Source organism: Sebastes fasciatus, chromosome 6, assembly GCF_043250625.1.
Source record: "Sebastes fasciatus isolate fSebFas1 chromosome 6, fSebFas1.pri, whole genome shotgun sequence".
NCBI lineage: Eukaryota > Metazoa > Chordata > Actinopteri > Perciformes > Sebastidae > Sebastes > Sebastes fasciatus.
This window is the reverse complement of record NC_133800.1, coordinates 17,056,717-17,079,892: the sequence shown is the minus strand read 5'-3', so window position 1 is coordinate 17,079,892 and position 23,176 is coordinate 17,056,717. Positions and strand designations below refer to the sequence as shown.

General features: G+C 41.3%; 1 long non-coding RNA gene across 1 annotated transcript; it reads right to left on the bottom strand.

Moving 5' to 3' along the window:
- Positions 1-668: 668 nt before the first annotated feature.
- On the bottom strand, positions 669-22,670 carry LOC141770191 (uncharacterized). Its single transcript, XR_012594453.1, has 5 exons — positions 22,445-22,670; positions 12,857-12,972; positions 10,495-10,629; positions 2,644-2,779; positions 669-1,684 (listed from the first exon to the last, which is right to left on the bottom strand). It is a non-coding gene; the product is annotated as an uncharacterized LOC141770191 (long non-coding RNA).
- Positions 22,671-23,176: the final 506 nt, after the last annotated feature.

The window sequence follows — 23,176 nt, the reverse complement described above, 5'->3', positions numbered from 1 at the left end:
TCTCCGAGGCGCTGTCTCTTCCGTACAGCCTCCCCTCCGTTTGATAAACTTTTGAGATTTTGTATAACAAAGCACACAAGAAACAGCAGCCGCAAGAAAAAAAAGGACAATCACGCTGTCAAGGTGCTTTGAAGAGCAGAGCACTGCAGCAGCAGATTAATGTCCTCATAAAGCGAGGGAGCTGATTTTGATGGAGGACTTTATAGATTTTGTAGGTGGACCACCTCCTTTGGGTGATATTTCTTTTCTCTTTTGTTCTACATACTTGAGGTAAGAAAAAGAGAAAGGGTGGAGCGAGCATGGGGGCTGATGGTGACAGTGACAATAACCAGATCAGCTACACAGTCAGTCATGTATATGAAAATCTCCGCCTTCTGGGAGAATGGCGTACTGTTTCAATGATTATTACCTCTCAGGAACAATACACAGTCGCCTTTAGCCTTGTCCTCCTAACACACACACACACTCAGTGTTTTCAGACAGCTGAACACTTCAACTGATATTGCACCATTAAGAGCCAATTGTCCAAGAATGATTGGCCCCTTACAAACAATGAATCACTAGTTACTATGGAAATGTCCATAAAGAAAACAGCAGCGGCAATTGACGTGGGCAGGTAATGAAATGACAATAGCTCGCAGATGGAGCGGTTGTCAAGGAGTCATTGACCTTGATTTCTCCCAGAGTTCCTTTCTGTTCCTTCTGCTCGAGGTTGATAAGAGCAAACAAGAAACATACGGCATCAAAAGATCTGTCAGATCAACGCTTTTGTCTCACTACACATTTAAGATACATGTGAAATATTTCAGTCCGCGCAATGCGTATCTGTGTTTGATGATAACAAACAGAAGTGAGGGTCTCTCCTCTACTGGTGAGTAAAGACTACTGGAGTGATAACTCAGATGGTGTTTGCTTTTTATAAAATCTAAAGCAAACAGCAGCCCTTCCTGACTATATTTGATTGCATATTTGTCTGGAGGGCAAATTGAGAGTCTCTGGAATACAAAAGCCGTATGCTATATATCTTCCTTTTTTTGTTGAGACCTTTTGATGAAATTCAATTTGATGGACCAAACGGCGGAAAAAAAGCGAGGCTTGATAGAGGAGAGTTGATTCTGCGCCACGCAAGCCAGGGTAAGGAGACCTCCCTCTGGGCCTGGCAGCCCAATCCAGTTTATTGATTTTCTGTCCTCTTCTTCAACATCTGGAACGCACCATACCCAATAGATTATGACAAACGGGCCCGCCAGAGACCACTGATCCTCTAATTGAACTTGATGGAGTACTGTTGAGGATCAAAGGTTGGGGAAATTCGGTGACATAGCAGGTTTCTCTACTCCTCCCAGAGACGCTCCTTCAGAGTCTATAAAACATGCCGGGGTCTCTGGGAAAAAAAAGGTGTGTCTTCCGTCCAACCGTCTCTCCTCTCTTGTCTTCTCCATGGCAGTGGACAGCTAGACTTTCACCGCACCGCTGAGCACAATGGAGTCAGTGCTTTACAATAACAACCTCCTGCCAAAAGCACAAAAAAACAAGGCAGGAGAAAAGCTCAGTGCTCTATTTTGATGAAAGTAACAAGCACAGCTTGTTGTAAATAGGCTTTCTGAAGCCTGAGGCAGCTTTTCTCCCCAGGGGACGTGCTTTCTGCATCTCTCCCAGGGTTGCTGTCGCCAAAAGGTTCTCTCTGTAAGGGAAAAAGGAGGCACAAACAAGAAGTTGCTTCAGCTCTTCTGGCAAGAGGAAATCATCCCTCAGTAGGGCACACTAGCTGGGATTTACCATCCATTCAGATTAGGAATAAGATGTTTGGGTTACAATACACGATTGTGTATGGACCTTTTTGTTAGCTGAATTGTTAGGATTACAGTCCAGGTGCACACAGAAACACATTGTTAGCCGAATGTGTCGAGGTGTTGAGCTACTGAGGAAAGAGGTAGCGCCCTGTCTGTCTGCGAGCTCTTCCTCCTGATCCCTGATAACTCGGATGTGTGCTTATTCAAATGGGTTTTGCTCCGGGCACCCTCTTGCAAATCAGGTGCCATCCGCAGTGGCATTGTCACACAAATTAGAAACGGATGTTTTGGGCAGAGCAGAGGTGCAGAGTCTGTGGACATAGTTAGGCCTGGTTTCTCTGACGTGTTCGAGTCTCTCTCCACGCCTCCACAGGGAAGCTCAAGTCTCGCTCACCTCTTTCCCCCTTAAAGGGGACGTAAAAGGTGATTGTCTCCAACCTGCCACCCACATTTGAGAGAGTAGTTTTTTTCTTTTAATAAATCTCCTCAAACCTCTCTCTTCAGTTACCTTCCTCCCCAATGCCTATAAGCCCCTCTGATCCTTTCCAATAATAATGGCATTGCCAGCCAATCTCTCTGAAAATGGGTTCAGCGCATACCTAATCCCATTTAATTACTTAGACACACAGGGCTCAGGACACACTCCTCAGGCGGCGGCCCCCCCTCTGTAAGCATGCCCTGTTTGCACCCCATCCACCTCTTCTCATGAATTATGGATCCCTGGCTGCAAGGCGAGGGGTGATCATTCCGCCTGCTCTGTCATAAGGCTCAGGGAGAGCCTTAGCTCAGTGTAAATATGGTGCCTGTCTGGGGTTGAGGTGCCCTATTGTGCGTGGTATTAAAAGCTCACCACTCTCCTTCTCAGTCCCTCCACCGCTGCAGTGCTCGCAGCAGGGGGGCAGGGGTAATCGCACAGGCCTTCCAGCACTCTGCTCAACCGCAGCTGGGCTCACGCTGACCGGCATTATGGCTGACAGTCATCATACCTGAGAGGCGGGGAGAAATGAAAAAGAGATGGAAGCTGAAAACTGGAGAAATGGGCTGAATCAGCCCGGTTTTACTGTTGATTTGTCAGCACAAACGCCGCTTTACACAGTGAGAAAACATCAACACTTTCAGTGTGATCGAATGTCATAGGCCGCCCGACCCTGTGCTCCGGGTGATGTAACGGTGATATGACTTGAACAGACAGTCCCTGAATGATAAGGGGTTTTTGAATGCCAGGCAGTGGCTGTTTGCTGTTTTTAACAGGGAGATCTGTATGCTATCTGAACACTCTGAGTTGCTGCTGTTGATTCCAGTTGCTGCCACAGCGTTAGCAGCTGAGTACAGCAGAGGAGCACACTGGATGAATAATGTCGTCCACTCCTCGTGTGCTCAGGCTGACAGGATCAGACCTCTCCTTTTCCAGCTGCTATCAGACGCTTAAACTGCACACACTTCTGGGCATGATGTACCATTCTCTTGCGACGACATGTTTATTGAGAAGAAATGTCTACAAGAGCCTTCATCAGGGTTGTGTACGTTCACGGAAACAGCTAAATAAAGTACAAGATGGCCTCCTAAGGACACTATAATTGGCAATGTCACAGTTCTCCCCTTGCCCTAGGAAAAGAAAAGAAAGATGATGTCTGTGTCAGCTCTGAGATGGTTCGATGCTGTCTGTCAGGCCCTGAGCACATTTCCCTGAGCTTGATACAGACAGGGCTTGTCTCGCTGCCCTCAGCAGCAGACAGACGTCTCATCTTTATCTCTCCAGATTTCTACCTAATCTGTTTCTCTCCCCTTGGCCTCTCTTCATGAATCTGTCATAAATCATTTTTGGATTCTGGCCCCGTTTGCACAGACGGTTTCATAAAGGGAGAGGAATGGGCATCAGATATCCAGACTAAATAGCGATCAAATTACACGGGATATGAAATGCTGTAGTTTGGAATCCATTATACTACTCAATAAGAGTCTTCTCACTGTAATATGTCAGCTCTGGCCCTGAAGGGACAAAAGCACAGATGGTACTGTATATGTGCAATATGCATATGACTGAACAGTCTAATAACTATGGCTGACAGCTGAGTGAGCAACGTACAAGCTGAGAGCACACAACTTGAAAAAATAAAGATACAAGCCTGCCTCGGTTTTAGTCTTATCGTGTATACAAAAAAAGTATGCCTCATTGCATCAAATTTTGTATATTATCCAAAGGAGCTCAAAAAAACAATAAAACAGTTGGGGACCTTGAAAATGAGTTTGCGGTTGCTTTCAAACCGCCCACACCAGGTGCTCTTATCCACAGATGAGGTTCCTCTTATGCTCAGCCTTCTTCCCTGGTTACATTGATTCTGCAGGTTAATTACGATGCTGAATTTTTTTTAATTTTAAGGTTCACATGAAAACAACAAATTACATTCAATAACAAACTAAAGTGATGATCGCACTAAATGGACTGGACCTATCTGCCTCCATCTGTTAAAACCACTGGCTTTTTTTTTTTTTAAAGGGCTCTTCATTTTGACAAGTACCATTGAAAAATTCTGTCTCCATGGTAACGACAGACTCATTACATTTAATCCACTAATTGCTAACTAGCTCCACAATTGGCTGTAATTGCTTTGGGGACACAGTTAACCCCTTGGTTGGTATGTGGAGCGAGGCTACTTCTGTTGGCGTCGGACAAAGGCCAGAAATGAAAGATGGTGCACAGGAAGCTCCACCCACAAAATACAACAACCCCCTCGCCTCCAAATGACAAAAAAAAAAAAAATCTGTGCACACTCCGTCCTCAGCATCCAAGCATTTATAAATCTCTTAGCGCAATATTAATTAATGGGGATGGTTGCCATGGTGATTGATCACCATATTCTCTGTCAGCAGTATTTAGTCAAATGGGCCCTAATGTTTGTTTGTTAATGGAGCAGTAAACAATACTGCTGGAAGTCTTTTATTACCTCCTCAGCAGCTCTGCTAGCACCTGGGCCATTCAACAGCACGCTGTACGCCCAACATCAAATGGAAGAGAGGAAATCTCCTCGCTCTGATAAATCGCAATTCTTTTTTCCTCTCATGGTTAGCGAGATGTGGAAACAGAGACTGATAGCGACCTAACATGATGATGTTGTAATGCGTCTAACAACACTGAAGCCATCACAGCCTGCAAAAATCCCTTCCACATGTAATGACTTGGAAAAAGCGAGCTACATTATAAAGGACATCAGAGAGCACGTGTCTGCCCGGCCAAAAAAAATATTCTTTTAGAAGTCATCTTTCTATTTATTTAGTCTCTGATAGTATCAGTATCGACATTAAAATGAGTCACACAAATAGCTATGTGATGATGAAAACATATAGGGTGACCAATGTGAAAACTGCTTTTAGGTTACAGTGTGTGTGTATGTGTGTGTGTGTGCACATTCACGTGTTGGTGTTAGAGTATGTTTTAGTGTGTGTGTATGAGTCAGGGCGCTGAACAAACCCAAACCCCTTTGAAGAGTGAAAGGCTCAAAGGATGGAGAGGCAATCCGAGAACTTCACAGGCGCAGAGGGGAAATTGCCTTGAACCTTGAGGTGTATGAAAGTGCAATTTGTGTCCCATCTGTTCTGCTTCCCTTCCATTAGGAGGAAGGGTGCTCTAAGGCCACCGAGGAGAAAATGCCCCTGTGAGGGTCTCTGGGTACACAGAGGCTCTCGTAGATTTAATTTGCCAGACTGGTCTTTCCCTTTTCCTCTCTGGGTTATTAGAGCTTTGAATGTTATTACCTTGTTCCTCTTTGTAATTTTTTTTTTTAAACCGAAAGAACAATGCCTTTTTGTAAATTCAAAATGTACCTGACAGAAGTAGATTTTTTATTTCATGTATCTGTGTGAGCCAATAAGCGATTTGGACTGTAATATTTCCACGCCATATTGCCCATGTTTCCAGAAGAGATGAGAACATTGGAGAGGAGAGAATGAAAATGAGAGCGAGACAACCCTGCAGCCCTGTTGCGACAGGAGTCTCTCCACCTTCACTGTCTCTGTCATACCTCTCTGCAAAGTGGCTGGATCGGCTCCCTTAACTTTTTGCCCTTTCTTCAGAGGGATTTGCATGACAGAAGCCAGGAGAGAAGTTTGTTGCCCGGGCAACGGATTGCCTCCATCTGCAGTTGGAGCAGAGGTGTTACTCGAGGAGTTGGAAACCATGGCATCAGAGATTAGATTAGAAGAATACATGTTTGTCAGAGCTAAGGTAGTAGAGTGCATTACTGGCACCAGAAAGAGCCACTATCATCGATTCACATGTTAAATATAGCGCTGGAGGAGAGGGTCTTTGAAGTATTTCTGGTGCATTAAGGTCCAACTGTTGACCATTTTAGCTTGCAAGGATCAGCGCAGACATTTGAGTAGATATGTCGACAAAACCTTTTACTTTAAATGGCATAAACGGGGAATTTAGCAGATTATTTCTGCAAAATCTGTTATGAAAGTTTAAATTTCTTTACCTCAGTAAATTGGAATTATTCCATTTGATGCAGAACTATTATTCTTATAAACAAATATCTAAATGTAGGATTGATTGTTGTAGGAATTGTAATGGCCAGGTGAAAGCCAATTCTCTCTTTTGAATTTCTGTTGAGAGCTACAAACAAACACAGGACTTTGACCCAGGAGGCCGCTGTTCGTGTCTCCTGTTAAACTAAAAGTAACTGGTGACTTACTGTATTTTGTCATGTAGTCCTTTGAGTCACGTGAGTGGTTGGTCACTCTGTAGTCACGTGAGTTGAGCATCAGTGAAGTTAACGTCAACCACAACCGTTTCCTAACCCTAACTAAGAGGTTGTGTTGCCTAACATCTTGTGAAAACGGAAGTTTATTTTGAAAGGGCACTATGCAAGTAACGAGCATATATTTCCATGCCGTTCCTGAACCATCCAAAAGTAACGCAAGAAGGATACCCCGTGCGTCGGTCTCTGATACCGAGGGGTACTGACCAAATGGAGGTATTTGACGAGTTGGGAGTGATAATGTGTTGCAACTACAGTGTTATAACCCCCGTAGCTGTGTAAAATCACTGTAAATCACAGTCTCTCGTTAAGTATTGCTTTTATAAAACGGTTACCACATATACCTGGCAAGGTATGGTATGGTAATAAACACAGCAACAAAAAATACAACAATTTACTGATAACAAATAACCATTCTGCCGCCAAGCAATGTAGTTCTTCAGCGACATTTAGCAGAACGGTTGCCAAGCAACACAGGCGTGGTGGAAAGCATGCTTAAAGATTGGGGTGATTATTAACATTCAATTTTATATCGGCATTAATTGAAGCCGTGTTCAGTCATGTTAGCACTCGTCTTTGCTGGTACAGGGGTGTTCGTCTCTGGACAGGTGTGTTTTAATTGCGCGGTGCCAGAAGCAATGACATCGCTCCATCATCTTCGCTTGCTGCAGTTTTGGTCGCCAGTAAGATTGAAGGGACGATTCACATGTTTGCCCCGTCACTGACATGATGTCTCTCACCTCTAGGCAAGCATCAGAAAGTTTTTGTTAAGTGGTGCTTTGCAAGCATTGGTTGGTGTAGATTGTAGTGGTGTCGGCTGCTTTACAAATCCAGGAGCCAAGGAAGTTCATCTCCTTGAGCTCTCTAGTATACCTAACACTCTCATCATGTTGCAGTTACATAATAACCACACCACCAACTATTATGCTCACTTTCCTCTAGCTGTTGTCCCTTGCCAGTGACATACTCTACGAATAAAGCTAGTTAAAGTTAAATTGTTAAGTTACCATATATTGTTGGTGTAGTCTGTCCGCTTTGGATGGAGAGAAAAGGCGGCAGCAGTGACAGCTAGTTCTCCCTGGCTGCTCTAACATAAATCCCCCTAGGCTCTCTTTGTTTCTTTCGCCAACAGGTGTTATGTCGAAGTCTGTTCCCCCATCAAATAGTGTTTCCCTCCTGTTAAAATGATAACACACCCTTCGGTGGTTAGGGTTAGGGATGAGGGTTGGTTCAGGTTTAGGTAGGGGGAAACACATATCGATGGGGAAACAGTCGACACAACACCGGCATCTTTGTGGTTTTTTCGCGCATTCATTGAATGACAGCGTAGCGTACACCTGGCGGATAATCAGGTCTGAAAACAGCAAACGGACCACATAGTCTTATTAATGGTCCCGGCTTTATATATTGACTTTTCCAGATCCTCAATTTTTCTCTCAGTAATTTCAATGTGTCTCCTTTCTTTTTTTATCATCCTCTATCCTGTCCATCTCTCCCAGTTAACCAGTTATCACTTAGCCCAGCCAGTAAATCAAAGTTCACAACAATATCGGACTTTTTGAAACAATAGGTGACTAATATGCGCAGTGATACTATTGTAATACGGTCACAGCTGTGTGTTTATAGAGTATTTTACAAGCCAATCATAATCAAGGACAGGAACTATCCGTTTTATGTATATACGACATGTATATACATTTTCTCTGTGAACATTCACACACAGTAAGCCACCCCTTATTATGTATGAACATGTGTACTGCCTCTGTTCTATTCATTCATTTTGTTGTTTTAATGTTTTATGAAAAGCAATACAAGTAAAGCTTTTGAAAACACTCATGTCAATTTACATCTTTCTGATCATCATCAAGAAAACTTTTTTTTGTAGTCAGCCAGGTGTGGTCCCTTCGGAGGAAACCGATTTAAAAGGAGAAAGGTCTTGTGTGCAGACACCTCAACCCCTTCCCCGCTGATACAGCGAATCCTAACGGCACCTCTTTGTGAAACGCTCGTCTCGACAAATTGATTTCCATGTGTGAAACAGAGAGTTGTCCCCGGAGACAACAGCTCCTAAAACCCTCTTCACACGTATATGCTACTAATTTAGAGGAAAGGACATAAAATGAATGTGAAATAGAAAATGGGGTTGCATTGTGAGAGAATATTAACAGTGAAAGGGGCGAAGGGGTGCATGCAGTTGGCGATTAGAAGCACGGTTTATATAGTGGAGAGTGTGCACAGTCCCTATTGCCAACTGTGAAACAAATGGCATCTAAATTGAATAATTCAGTCTGGGGGAGAAAGACGTGGGATTTGCACAAAGACTGACTGACAGATAGAGCGAGAGGAGAGGCAGCCAACCTTTAACAGAGCTGGAGAGAAAAGACAGTAAATGGCAAGTTAGATTAATAGATTGGCAAGGTCTCACAGAAGATGGGATAATAATTCACCAAGCAAAAGAAAGGCGTCTTTTTTTGAGGTCAGAGTTGAGTGAAGAGGAATTATGAAGATGGAAATATGAATATTGAATAATGCAGTCAAGATCCTTCCTTAAAACAAAAAAGGGATTAAGAGTGGTAGGGGGAGTCAAAGGTTAGAAGCAGTTGAGGAGAAAGATAGAAATGAGTCAGGTGGGTGTAGAATAAAAATCTGTGAAGGAACTGAAGCGTAGTGGAGACAGAACAGCTGGAGAAAGAAGAGCATGTGGTGCCAGACAGAGGTCAATCCACCATCTAGCTTGATGTCTGTGCACCTTTTAACCAGCGGCTGACGTGCAGACATGGAAACGGCAGACGGACATGTAAATGAACACCTGGATTTCTGAGGGCTTCTCTTGGATCCAGTTTCTTACAGAGAAATTTTAGCTGAACAAATACAAATCACTCCAAGAGTCAATTATGTCATAGGGAAATGGGAAATGGACTATTTAATTTTTTACAAAGCAACCTCTAACTCCGGCTAATTGCATGCTGCTTATTTCGGCTGGTTTCTCTTCCCATGTGATGTTTCTATCCTGCCCCGGCTCTTCGGCCTCCAGCACTCCGGCTTTAGATTTGTCTCTGATCTCATTCATTCTTTGTGCTTTGAGCTAAGATGTCCTGCTGGGATTGTTAACCAGCTTCCAACACAGACTTTTAACCTGCTCTCTCACTCATGGTGATGTCCAAACCCATTATTTTCTACCATGTCTTCTTTGTCTGCCGATTTTTGACTGAAAGAGTGATATTACCAATGGATCACATGGCTAATTGTATGTGAAAGGGGTCGCTTGTAGTGATGAACCCACAGATAATCACCAGTCTCTTTCAGCTCATTGTCTTGATTTTCTGGCACGCAACTGTAGGTCTAATGGTTTGGTTCACTCTCACAGTTCTCATAGCGTTGTTTTCAGGGAAAAATACACTGCACGCTTCTTGCCCAGCACCAAACGGTAAACAAATTTTGTGATTATCTATAGTGAACTTAGTGGAGCATTTCATTCCTAATGAGCCAGATATTTCCCTCAGGAGTCTGTGACCAAAACAGAGCTAAAAGAGAGCGAGTGGTGAAACATGACTCCAAATTACTGCTAATGTCGTATCTGCTGGATGTGTGCAAATAGGCCAATCGAGCATAAAAGTTGAGTTGATGTGGCAATGTTGTGTTTACAGCATGTTTTCACTGCCCCCAAAAAATCGGTTATCATCATATATGTGTCTTTTGCTGTACGGCAGCCACTCTGGCCACAAGTGGCAATATTATAACAGTAAATGCTAAAACATAGTAAAGAAAAGTCAACCACTGACTCAGTAATGCCAGTTACACAGCAATATCTGTGTAGTGACTACTATCAATCAAAAGAAGGAAAACCTAGGCTAACTGGAACAACTAAAGTAGATGATGTGACGTGAGTGACGTCACGTCACGTAACGGTGACGGTCAACAGAAAATGTCAGATTCTAACTCACCAGCTTTGTCTGAATTCCGATGTCCAAGTGCACAGTTAATGAAAACCCCACCCGCCGCACGGACGCCCGCAAAGGACCGTGTCTGATGGTGTGACGTCACTTTGGCTGTGCGGACCCTCGCAACCCTCAAGGATGCTGCAAATATAAATCATGCTTTAGATGTAGCAGCAAACCCCGAGTATAAATATAATTAAGCTAAGCTGTGTTTGACTGTTTATAAACTCAACTTGTTATTTGTAAGAGGAAGACCGTACTTATTATTTCTTCTTGTGCGAAGTAACAATTACGGATTAACGGAACATCTTTTTATAATTAGTTTTTCTAGCGACAAGAAATCCTGCAAAAAAGGCAAATGCATAGATAAAGGCTAAAATAACAAGCTAGGACAGTTTAACATCATCGTGGTCATCATAGTATTGTAATGATTGTCATTATTGTCATTGTCATCATGTTTATGCCTCCTGTAGTTAAAAATTCTCAATTTATGGTATAAATGTCTTTGTAATCATTTCAGCTTCGCAATTCAGTCGCATCGAGGACAATTTGTACGGAGTTAAGTAATTGGACCGAGAATCCGATGAGACGGTTTCAGCGTGGTGATTGCTTCCAGGAGACAGCGGTGCTCGAGTGTTGTGGAGAGGTTGTCTCTAATGTGATTAGCTGTCTGTTTCAAATTAAACACAAGCCAATAATGAAACTAGGGACAAAGTATCCCTTTGTCCTTAGCATCCCTACAGATATCCTCACTTCTCCGCTTCTTTCTTTACTTTGACAGCTTTTGTTCCGCCTTTCATTTCCAGCCCTCGTCCTTTTAAGAGACAGACAGTATAAGAGGTGAATGTGTGTGCGTGTGAGTGTGTGTGTGTGTTTTGGGGGTGCAGGGTTGGTGAAAGGAGGGAGCACTCAAATCCCAGTGGCTCTGGGGAGCTGTCAGAACTGATAGTGCTCTATCACTTGCGAACGGAGGTGCAAAATTGGGCAGAGCTGAGCACTGCGCAAAGCAGAGGATGATGGTCCCTCTGTCCACTGGAGCCTGACTGACTGAGATGGAGAGACATGGAAAGTGTTCAACCAGCTGCCTCACAACTTGAAATGAACAAGCCTAAGCAATTCAAAATGCAAGACAGGGAATTCACAATACAGTAACTGGCAACAGGGACGACAAAATCCTCTGAATTTTCTGATATGTTTTATCCATAATGCAAATGAGTGACTGCAGCTAAAGGCTGGCCCACACTCAAGGATTTTTCAAATCTTAACAGATTTTGAAAATGTGACAGACCCCACACATAACATGTTATGTTAAATTTAACAGTTTTGGTCCTATAATGTGCGGTGAGCAACGATTTGGCCAAAAAAGCACACCACACACTAACAGATTCCAATCATGAACAACAAAAGTCCCGGCTCTCAAAACCGGTAATCTCGCAACATCCCTCGCGATCAAACATTAATTTACTGTAATGAAAACATGGTGGACTACGGGCGGGAAGAATTACACATAATACTCTGTAATGCAGAAAGTTGGCGGTTTACAGGTCGGGTCAGGTTTGGGTGGTTGATTAACACATATATGCGGGTGGGTGCAGGTTATAACTAGTCACTAGTGCCTTGTGCGTCGGTATCACAGGCCAAGGGGTGTGACAAAGCCTCGGTATTTGATGCCCTGAGAATGAGAACGGGCCGTTAAAACGCAAATTGTCATGTTTACACTGTAGTTTTGTACGGATTAAACGAACAAGATGCAATGTGTGAATTACTGAGCATTAGAATTGCTGGTAGGCAGGTTTTGTTATCTTTGGACAGAGCCAGGCTAGCTGTTTTCCATTTCATGCTAAGCTAAGAGAAGCTAATTGTCTTTGTTTTATTTTTTCACCAGCAGCTGTGACCAGTTTTGTTTTGCATTGCATTGTGTGGCAATAGTATCCTTCAACACCACACTCAAAAATCAAGAAATTCAATATTTTTAGAGGAGCTATAGGCCTACTTAATTGTGTCACTTTTCCAGAATAAACGCATGACATACTTGAAACCCAGTTAGAATACATATATACCAGGGAACTGGGACACAGTGAAGGATTTTAATCAACTTCTATTGAAATTGCAGTCACATTTTTCACAAGATTAAGATATCTAATTAGAGCAGAGATCATCACAATCTTTCTTCGCTACACAGAGGGGGAATGTGAGTCCAGAGCATGGGTGGAAATCTGTGATTTAAAATGGACTTTCTTTTATGTTGTACTTGTGTTTTACACACATATTGATTATATGCGAATGCTTGTGTGTTAGCTGTTCCCTTGGGTGCATTTTTATTAAAGTAGGTCTTAACTAAAACAAAGTGTGTTCAGTGGCCCCTCACCTGTCACAGACACCAGTGCTGAGCTGACTCTGCTTTGTATTGTATACAATATGTGAAGCTCTCAAACAACAGGAGTAGAGTAGCTGTGTTCTTGGCAGACCTGCCTTAACCAGCTGCTGTTAGGAGGAAAAACAACAGAATAAATACACAACGCATGTACGTGTCACATGAACACTTCCTTGATAGACAGCAGCATCAATTAAGTTATTAATATTTGGTAATTCAGGTTTTGTAGGATTGTTATTATGATGCAAAACACTTTAACTTGGTGCAACATATTTGTATTTAGCACATTTACATCACTTGATAAACAGGGGAATATATGTGTGTTTTGTTAATATGATGCTGGGAGCTGCAGCTAGCATCAAGGTGCTGACAAACACCAGAAAAGGTGTTAAAAAGTGTTTTATTTTCTTACGGGGTAATGACAGCTCGATGTAAGAACTACTGCTTCAAAGCTTTCCAATTACTGGAACATAACTTCCTGCATTAGATTTAGCAAATTCAAATGGTTTGGGCGTCTCCTGTTTTTATGAGGAGGAAGAGCTGCCATGAGATTTAACAGGCCCAGGTGTGACAGAGGTCACACTGTGCCTGACCTCCCCCCACCTCCAGCACTTTTATGCTTCTGTTTAATGGCGACATGTAAAGACCTGAAAATGTGAAATAACATTTCATCTGTGATCTGCCCTTTTGTCTGAAGTAAGTTTTGTATTAGAAATGCAGAAATGAATGTTCTTGTTTCCCGTTCAGTTTCTGCTTTTCACAATGCTATTGCAGTAATTTGATCTTACTTTTTTATAAAGTTGGGCCACATGTGATTGGCAATAACAGTCACCACCCAAAAGCATACTCATCCCAAACATAAAGAGCACCGCATAACCTCAACTCAGCCCGTCTGCTAAAAGCTTCCTGTGTGTATGTTAAGGCTTCGGGTGGTGTCTCATGAACACATCTCTTGACTGGTCGCACACAGGAAACCAGATGCTTTTGAGGGTTGAACCTAAAACACTGTTCAAGAAAACAGCTTTCTGAGACATAAACAAGTGACAATCTTTGGCCCTGTTCAGCCCTGGCATTAACATGCGTCCTGAATGATCTGAACACAAGTGGACAGCTTTAAGTACGTCTGTTCACACCTGGCATTAGAATGCGTCTCCACATGCGTCTTGAGTGACCACTTGTGATCCGACCTCACTTCCCCGTTCTATATGCAAATAGACACGTAGTAAACACATAATAATGACGTAATATTACATGAATGTCATATTTGTGAATTCGGGTACATTTTATTAACATTTTATTAAGATCAAAATAAAAGGTTATTGTATCGGCGGTCCCCGGGGACCTCTGCGCACATCGCCGGTACCGCTGCCTTTGCCAGGCAACAGCGGGGTACAGAGCTTAAGAGAGCCGGGGATGAGAGCGGGCGGGCGGGTGTCAGCTCCGTGTAAAGTAGCGGAACAAAACCACCAACACATCTCTGACAGTATGATAATAATGCACTCTGCGTGCCGTCTGATAGTCTGTAGTCCGAAAGAATACAGAGAATACAGGGACGTCAGTTGAGTAGGCGGTCCTTAATGTGACCCAGGGCACATTTGCGTACACACTGCTAAAAGAATGTGGCCATATGTGGCCCAGACCACCTCTGAATGTGGCCTGAAAGATCCGATCTCAATGCGTTCTCATTGCATCTTGAGTGCGTTCACACTTGTACTTGTAAATGAGCTGTCCACTTGTGAGCCGATCACTGAGGACGCATGTTAATACCAGGTCTGAACAGGGCCTTTGTGTCAAGTCAAGTCAGCTTCACTAATACGGCACCTTGAATATAAAACAAGGTTACAAAGCACTTCACAGAGAATCACTCTCAACCAAAACTGTTCAGGAGCACCGTGTTCTTTTTAAATATAAATAAGTGACAGGCTTCCCGTCAAGTCAACTACATTTGTATTACACCTTAACACAAAATTAAATAAAACAAGAAAAAATAAGACCAAACTTTAAAAAAACGGGTGAAATAATACAATCTTGGCAATAGCAAGGCCGTAGGAAAAAATTTGGGTTTTCTAAAATACCAAATACCAACCTTTTCTGAAGGTTGCTCCACAAGCAAGGGGCCGCAATAGCAAACACATACTTCTCCTTCAGTTTCATTGTTGACATGAGATTGCCAACAGCCCACAGAGGAGACAGAGGAGTGTTGTAAAGATACCAAAGTTCAGGAGTAACACTTCTCCGTCTGGGTCTGCGTGTCTACTCTGGCCTCTGATCTCTGTCCTGGCTTCCCCTCGTCTCAACAACATTTGGCTGTCAGTACAAAGTCTCCGGGGAGACATCTATTTGCCAATTGCTGAGACTTAAAATATTGCAAAAGATGCTTGTCTTTTCAAGCACTTGCAACAGCAAGATTTGATATATGCTTACTCATACAGTATCATTGGAGCCAACAGCCTTTGACTTCACACTGAATAAACTGAAGTTGCTGTTGTGTTTATAACCGTTGAAATAGGGGTCAGCTCATTTAAGAAGCTGGTACTGTCAACAGGACAGAGAAGTCTTCAACTGGTGTCTTGGTTTATATGATGGTTTTAGCTTCAGGCCTTTTCTCTCAGCTCTCTGCTTTCATGTTGATCTCTTCTCGCTTCTGTCAAAGACGTTTAACACGACACTATAGAGACTCAACCTCGCATAGTGGTGGTTTCATCCTCGCAACATTATCCCCCTCTTATCAAACCTTTTTCGTCTACCTCCTTCTTTCTGTTTGATACTTCATGCCCTTGCTCCCTCTCCAGTCAACTCTTCCTCCCCTGCCGCCCCTGGCTGCCCCCGATCTCATCCTCCACCTCTGTGTCCTCTAACCACTTGACACCTTTTCAGATTCATCCCCATCAGTTGGCAGACAGCGTGCATTTCGCCCGGAGGGCACAATGCAGCGATCCCTGCGAATCAATGGCAGATAAATCAATGCTATCTCTTTTTTCCATGCCTCTGCTGCCATCGATTTTTTTTTTTCCTGTTACTTTGCTGTTTGTGGAGATTTGAACTTTGCTCAATTAAACTGAGTTCACTTTCAGGAACAAATTGTAACAGCGTAAGGCTTTCAGCTCGGAAACAGACACTAATGTTAGCGCTGGATGGGGGCGTATAAGAGCTTTATTTATGAGATGCCCCATTCAAACAGACGCTGCAGTGGTTTTTACTGAAGCTGAACCTTGATTTATTGGTATTGTGAACCCTCTTTCAGATGAGGCATGCCAAAGGCTTTCCTTAATAGTCAGGTCTTTCATTTTGAACCACAGCTAATATCTGAGACAAAGCAAACATCCTTTGATCATCAGTGGCGGATTTAGATGGTCAGGGGCCCCTCAGCTACTCTTTATATGGGCCCCCACCCTTACTCATCATGCTTTAACGTTACCAGAAAGAGTAATTTAGTGCCATGTGCAAAAGTATGCTAGGAATATTACACGGCCCACACGTACACACTCGGGGAGCACTGGCATATACAAACACACATTGAGACAGGCTTTAATCAAAACTAAAAGGGATTTTCTTTAATAGATCTTGGTCTTCTTTCAGCCGTTGTGCTTTTCGTTTTTGTGCGCTGTGATCATATTTTCATTTTTCCGCTATTCTGTCCAGTAGTGAGGTATTATTTGAAAACCTTGACCTTATTGAAAAATTGACCTTATGAACCTGGTCACATCATGGGGCCAGGTTCATAAGGTCAGCTGATTGGGTAAATGTGCCCCTTAATTTCTTTAATATTTCTTATGGGCCAATAGGGGTTACGTTTTTTGTTTTTGTTCTGACAGATATTTAAATAATTAAGAATAATATGGCCAATCTGGGGCCTTTGCAAACATGGGGCCCCTAGGCTGCAGCCTAGGCCAGCCTGTGCATTAATCCACCCCAGATTGTGTGAATAAATAGTAGCATGTATCTTTTCAGACGCACTGAGCAGTAATTAACGTCGTCACTTCCTGAGAGCCTCCTTGCCGTGTAACCACAGTATCCCGTGTTAACCTCATGAGACGAAAACAATGGTTTGTGATTATCAAAGTCTGAATTATGTCTGAATTTCTTTATGTACACAATTAGGCTGTAAGCTAGTTCAGGAGATCAGTAATAAGCAACACAACTAAATTGTATATTTTTGTCTCCAAATGGACTAGTTTTATTATAATAATGAAATATGATCAAGTAAAACTTAGATAATAACAAATAAGATCAATAACAGTGTAAATAAGATAACAAAAAAATCCAAAGTCAAGTATTTATATTTAATATAAAAACAGTCAAAATTATTATAAAGTAAAAAAAAGTTGATTTTGTAACTAAAATATTGAAATCATTGCTAAACAAACATTGTTTGGACAAAATACACTTGGAGTTTTGTTTTAGTAGCGTAAAGGCCTCGTCTTATAGAAACAATTCGGAAAAATGACCACCACAGCATTTTAGGACGTTTTTAAAAGCAGTGTTTTAACACATAGCTTAGCTGAACTCAGTACTGGGTTCGTCGGGTAAAAGAGGAGAGTTCAGCTAAAGTCAGCTAAGGAAATTATCTGGCAAGTGTCAAAGGAAGCCACAAAAACAAATCAGATTGACATCACAGTACCCTTTTGCAAAACAAAAATGAAGACCACAATTAAGCATAAGCTGAAAGAAAAGTAGCAAAAGCAGTGGGAAGAAGAAAGAACAGGAAGGTGGTTATACAGTATTCAAAGATAAGTAGGTACGATGACAAGCAGAATGAGAACCCTGAGAAAGGAAACAGTAATATCTAGGTCACGTTTTGGGCAAGTACCTTATTTACAATGGGAAATCATAATACAGGAAGGTGTGAATTTTGTAATCAGGAAGAAACATTATAACACGTTATGCTCTACTGTCCGAAATATGATGCTGAGAGAAGGGAACTGGTAGTGAATCATGAAGAAATTAAGTTGGGCTATGATCTATGTGATCTCTTACAAAGAAGTTTTGGGGGAAAGTGTTTATTCGCTTTATTTATATATATATATATATATATATATATATATATATATATATATATATATCACTGGTCCTACAGAGACTGGTTTCTGTCCTACACTGTTAAGAATTTCCCAGTAAAATAACAGTAAAGAACTGGCAGCAGGGTTGCCATTATTCTACTGTAAAATTAACATTATTATACTGTCGCTGAAATTTACAGCTTTGTACTGTTAATGAAAAATACAGTATATACAGGTTTTTTGATTAATTTCACAGTATTTTATAGTTAATTTACTGTTTAAAGATACATTATATAGCTGTTTTTCCCCTTTTTACATTATCTTACTGATTTGTTTTAATGCACTATTTAGGTTGTATTTTTTACATACATTTTAATAAACATTATTTTTTGCCTATATGAATCGACTTAGCAGGTTACAGACAAAGGAATAGTCACACTAAATACAATTAAAGGCACTTGTTAAGAAAAAGGGTATAATTAAGGCTATGATGCCCAAAATGTCTGTCTATATGGCTACAAGCACAGAATGCAAACCATAACAACATGTGAGTGAAGAACAGAGCTAATTCACTGCTTTTACAATCATGTACAATGTGTGAGAAAAGAACATCTACAGCTTATCTTATTGCACTTTACTTTTTATTTTCATATGAAGTTCAACACAGCGCCAACAAAAACCTGACACAGATAACAAACCAAATTTCAGAAGAAATAGCATTTCTGAAGACATCTGTCAATCTTACTAACCTTACTTTGTGGAACAGCTACAGACAGTTGAGCTATATCATAGTTAAAACAAAACTCTCAAATAATATTTTGCCTTATATCATAATGAGCACCAACACCACCAGACATGTGACATCATGTCCAAGTATGAATATTCAGGCTCTAACAAGGCACATGGATAAGTGTGGAAGTCCAAGTATTGGGCGATGGTCGGGGAGTGAGTTAGTGAATGACTTATGGCCCACTCAAAGACACCAGTTCTCTCAATCCAGCCTTGGAAGCCCGCTGACTGTGTGAGAGAGAGATATATGAGTTCCAACACAACTTTCATTGTAACTTCTCACATACAAAATCAGCGTGTGTAGCCCTCATTTCCTCTTATCATGTATGTAATGTAAACTCACCATTCTAAATGAAGTCCCACTCAAGTCCATGAGTCCCATCAGCAGAGTGGATACATGTGGATATACGGTTGTAGTCTTGTCTTGTAGCTCGTGAATTTGCCAGTTTTCTTTGAGAAGACTTTGCCCTGTCCATCCTTGGTGCCTCTCTCAGGGTTTATTCCTACGGTGCACCTGAAAAATTATAGTGTTTCTTCAGGTACTGTGTAAAAATCAAGTTGTGTGAATCACTTAGATTAATGCCACAATAAAAATACAGGTTTTACTGAAAGTATCTAACCTTGAGATTAATTTGAGCGTGCAGGTGTAGAAGGTGGAAAATAATGCAGCAAGCCCCATCAAGAAGGTGGGCTGGATCCCTTCACATATGAAGTGGCCCTCAAGGCTGACCATCCAGCGCCAATAGCTTCCTGCTGTTTCACCTGAAACTTAGAAAGAATTTTCCTCAGTCAACTTCATGGATTTTTAGTCAATGTTTTAAATGAATTGTGTTGAGTGGTGTGCATTACTGGTTGAGAAACCGTTTTTTGATCAATTATGAATATTCTGACCATCTGATCTATAGAACATGTGGTTTTCAGATATCATTCAAAAACACTAGTTAGCTAGTAAATAACCTTGCCTTCAATTTTGTATCTTCTCTGCTGAATTACCACCCAATAACCAACATGCACTGAAGTCTTAATGCTACTTTAAATGTTGAAGGGACTTCCATAGACTGTAAAATGTATACACCGTCGTTATGCATGAATTCACTGGCAAAATACATGTGTCAGCACATTAACTTAAGATATTAACTTGAATACATAGATATTAAAATGAGCTCCTTGTGTTGTCCGATTAATATGCAATCATCTGTGAAATTCTAGCTAGCTGTTGAATCCCTCTATCATGACATGCACATATTCTGTAATGCAAACTAACTGGAAACATCACTGATAACCTTTGCAGAGATTTATTAATTAAATAAAATTACTACTCACCAAATAATCAGTAAGATGGGAATGGATGAAGAAAAGAACGGATCCAGCCTCACATGTGCAGATCAGGTGAAATGCTCTTCCCAGAATTCAAAAAATACTGCATGAAACTGTTATTCATGATACTTTAGACCGTTGATCAGCAGTAAAGTGCTGTTTTTTAAGAATACATTATAGTTCAGTTAAAAAACGGCCTATGAGCATAATTTAACAGATTTTCTTTTGTATTAACAGTAAAGCACTGTTTTTAGCAATAACAGGTTAATACTGTTGAAATTCTGCTGTAAATTAACAGCAATTGTTTACAGTGTACAGAAGCCAATCACTATCCTCTGCACTACAGAGACTGGTCTCGGTCCTACGGAGGCCAGTGGAGCAGGAGGTAACTGGGATGGGAGGCAAGGCTTGAACTCTCTATTGCATTCATGTTGAAGGAGAAAAGGGGCTCCCCAGATTTTCTCCATTAAAATGAATACTACAGTACAATACTAGGATGCCCAATTAGCATATGAATAACCTTTGCTTTGGTGTTTTAGTAAAAGGCTCGTGGGTTTCTTGGCAGGGAAATATCTAACGTGATTTCATATCCAATCTCCAGGCTCTAGATTCTGTCATTGGGAATGCACAGACTCAGACACATTATTTTGAAAACTGCATTTAATATAGCCCACAGAAAATTATCCACTGTGATATTTTGCTAGTCTCCTCCATAAATAATTCATTGTTTTTATGTGCCCTCATGCTGCCTTGGGGATTGGAACAGCTGAGTGTTTTCACAACGCATTTGTGTCCAATCTTCTGCGTATTGGGCGTACTCTAATCAAACCACAGTAAACATGCCTTGAATGTTTGTTGAGTCATCTGCTTATCAGCTAATCAAATGGCTTATTTGCCTGCCTGCCTGCCTCACTGGAGCACAACGCAGCTCTGGTTGAGTATTTTTCAATTAATTGTTCGTCTGTTTGATTGACTGTGTAGCCGCACGGCGTAGGTGATATGATTGAACTCCACAGGCTTTAATGTATGCTCTTTAGGTCCACTGCAGCAATGAGGGGGAGATGTGATTGCAGGGAATACATTTAAGAGAAGTCAGGCATCATCATTTTACCTCCCCGGGCACTCTTTTCACGGTTTTATTTTTTGTCAAGGCCACACAAAAGACCCCATATGTATATACAGTATGTAGTATGTACCTATTTCTCTGTGAAAGAACTAGCATGAAAGTGCAAGTCATAGAGAGAATTTCAAAGGCAGAAGCCAGGACGGCGACATGGAGCTGCCAGGGATTGGTGAGCAATCAGATAGGGCAGAATTGATGACCTGGCTCAGGATGGATTTCTTGGAGCGGGCTGCCAGACCGAGGTAATACTTTCAGGCTCTTATCAGCACTGGCATAAGCTGAGTGCTGCATCACCCACTTCCCAGCGTCAGCTTATTATGAGAGTCCATGATGTGTGATTGCTTGTACTGCCTTTGTGTGTCCCGGGGTCTGTGTGCACCGGACACAGCCGGCAAGAAGAAGAGGAATGCTAAGGGCCTCTGTCACAGTAAACCCTCCACTTCCCCACGGTTGTAATGACAGTTTGCAAAAAAAGGTGTTTTGCAAGGTTTCCTGTGACTCATATAAGCTGGAGGTGACAGTGAACGAATGCTGCAAAGTTAAGTAGACAGTCACACATATGTCATCCTTTTTTAAAAAAAGATTGTCTTAAATACATTTAGGTCAGTTGTTGAAAGACTGAAAACATTACGTAGAAAAAAAGTGCATGTGATGCATAGATCGCTTAATAAATCTGAGCTCATAAAGGACAATAAACGCTGATGTTCACACAGCAGGCAATCTTTGATATTATAAACTGATTATTGCCAGGCTTATGGAATATTTCTCCTATAGGAGTTTCAAACCAATTAAGTTAAATAGCATTTTACAGTCGCCAATTCATAAACAGTAGATTAATTCTGCATGCTAATCACATTGGATTGCATTCTGGTTGCATGATAATACTTTATGTCTCCCTGTAGAGCCGTTCCAGAGCAGCATTGGAAGTGATTCAGTGTGTTGCTCAGAGGCACGTCTGCAGAGCACAAGTCTCCCCATGCAGGGATGGCGCCTTTAACCTTTAACTAGCTGCTGATAAGAATAAACGAGTGATTAAAGATCTCAATCTGCATTCTGCCACGGCAATTTACATCAGACGGGGGGTTTTTTTCTTCTTTTTTTCGCGAATAAACAACCAGGAATAAACTGGGACACATTTAGAATGTTTACGTTTAAATCAGTGTAAAGGGTCTAAATATTGTATATTTGTGACATCACAAATGGACAGAAATCCTAACGGCTTGTTTCAAACGCACAGTTTCTGAATTCGGGCTGTGTGTATTTATCTGTGGATTGAGCATTCAGATACTTTCACAGTATTTATATAGGACTTAAGCCTGCTTTATAATAATAAAAAAAACATGAAAATCTCACTTTTTTATAATATGGGACCTTTAAAGATCTCAATCTGCATTCTGCCACGGCAATTTACATCAGACAGTGTTTTTTTTCTTCTTTTTTCTGCAAATAAACAACCAGGAATAAACTGGGACACATTTCGAATGTTTACGTTTAAAACTGTGTAAAGGGTCTAAATATTGTATATTTGTGACATCACAAATGGACAGAAATCCTAACGGCTTGTTTCAAACGCACAGTTTCTGAATACGGGCTGTGTGTATTTATCTGTGGATTGAGCATTTAGATACTTTCACAGTATTTATATAGGACTTAAGCCTGCTTTATAATAAAAAAAACATGAAAATCTCACTTTTTTTTATAATATGGGACCTTTAAAAATCTCAATCTGCATTCTGCCATGGCAATTTACATCAGACTGTGTTTTTTTTTCTTCTTTATCTGCAAATAAACAACGCTTGGGTCCATGTTTACTTCCTGTCAGCTGAAGACATTCACATACACTGCAACCAGGAATAAACTGGGACACATTTAGAGTGTTTACGTTTAAAACTGTAAAGGGTCTAAATATTGTATATTTGTGACATCACAAATGGACAGAAATCCTAACGGCTTGTTTCAAACGCACAGTTTCTGAATACGGGCTGTGTGTATTTATCTGTGGATTGAGCATTCAGATACTTTCACAGTATTTATATAGGACTTAAGCCTGCTTTATAATAATAAAAAAACATGAAAATCTCACTT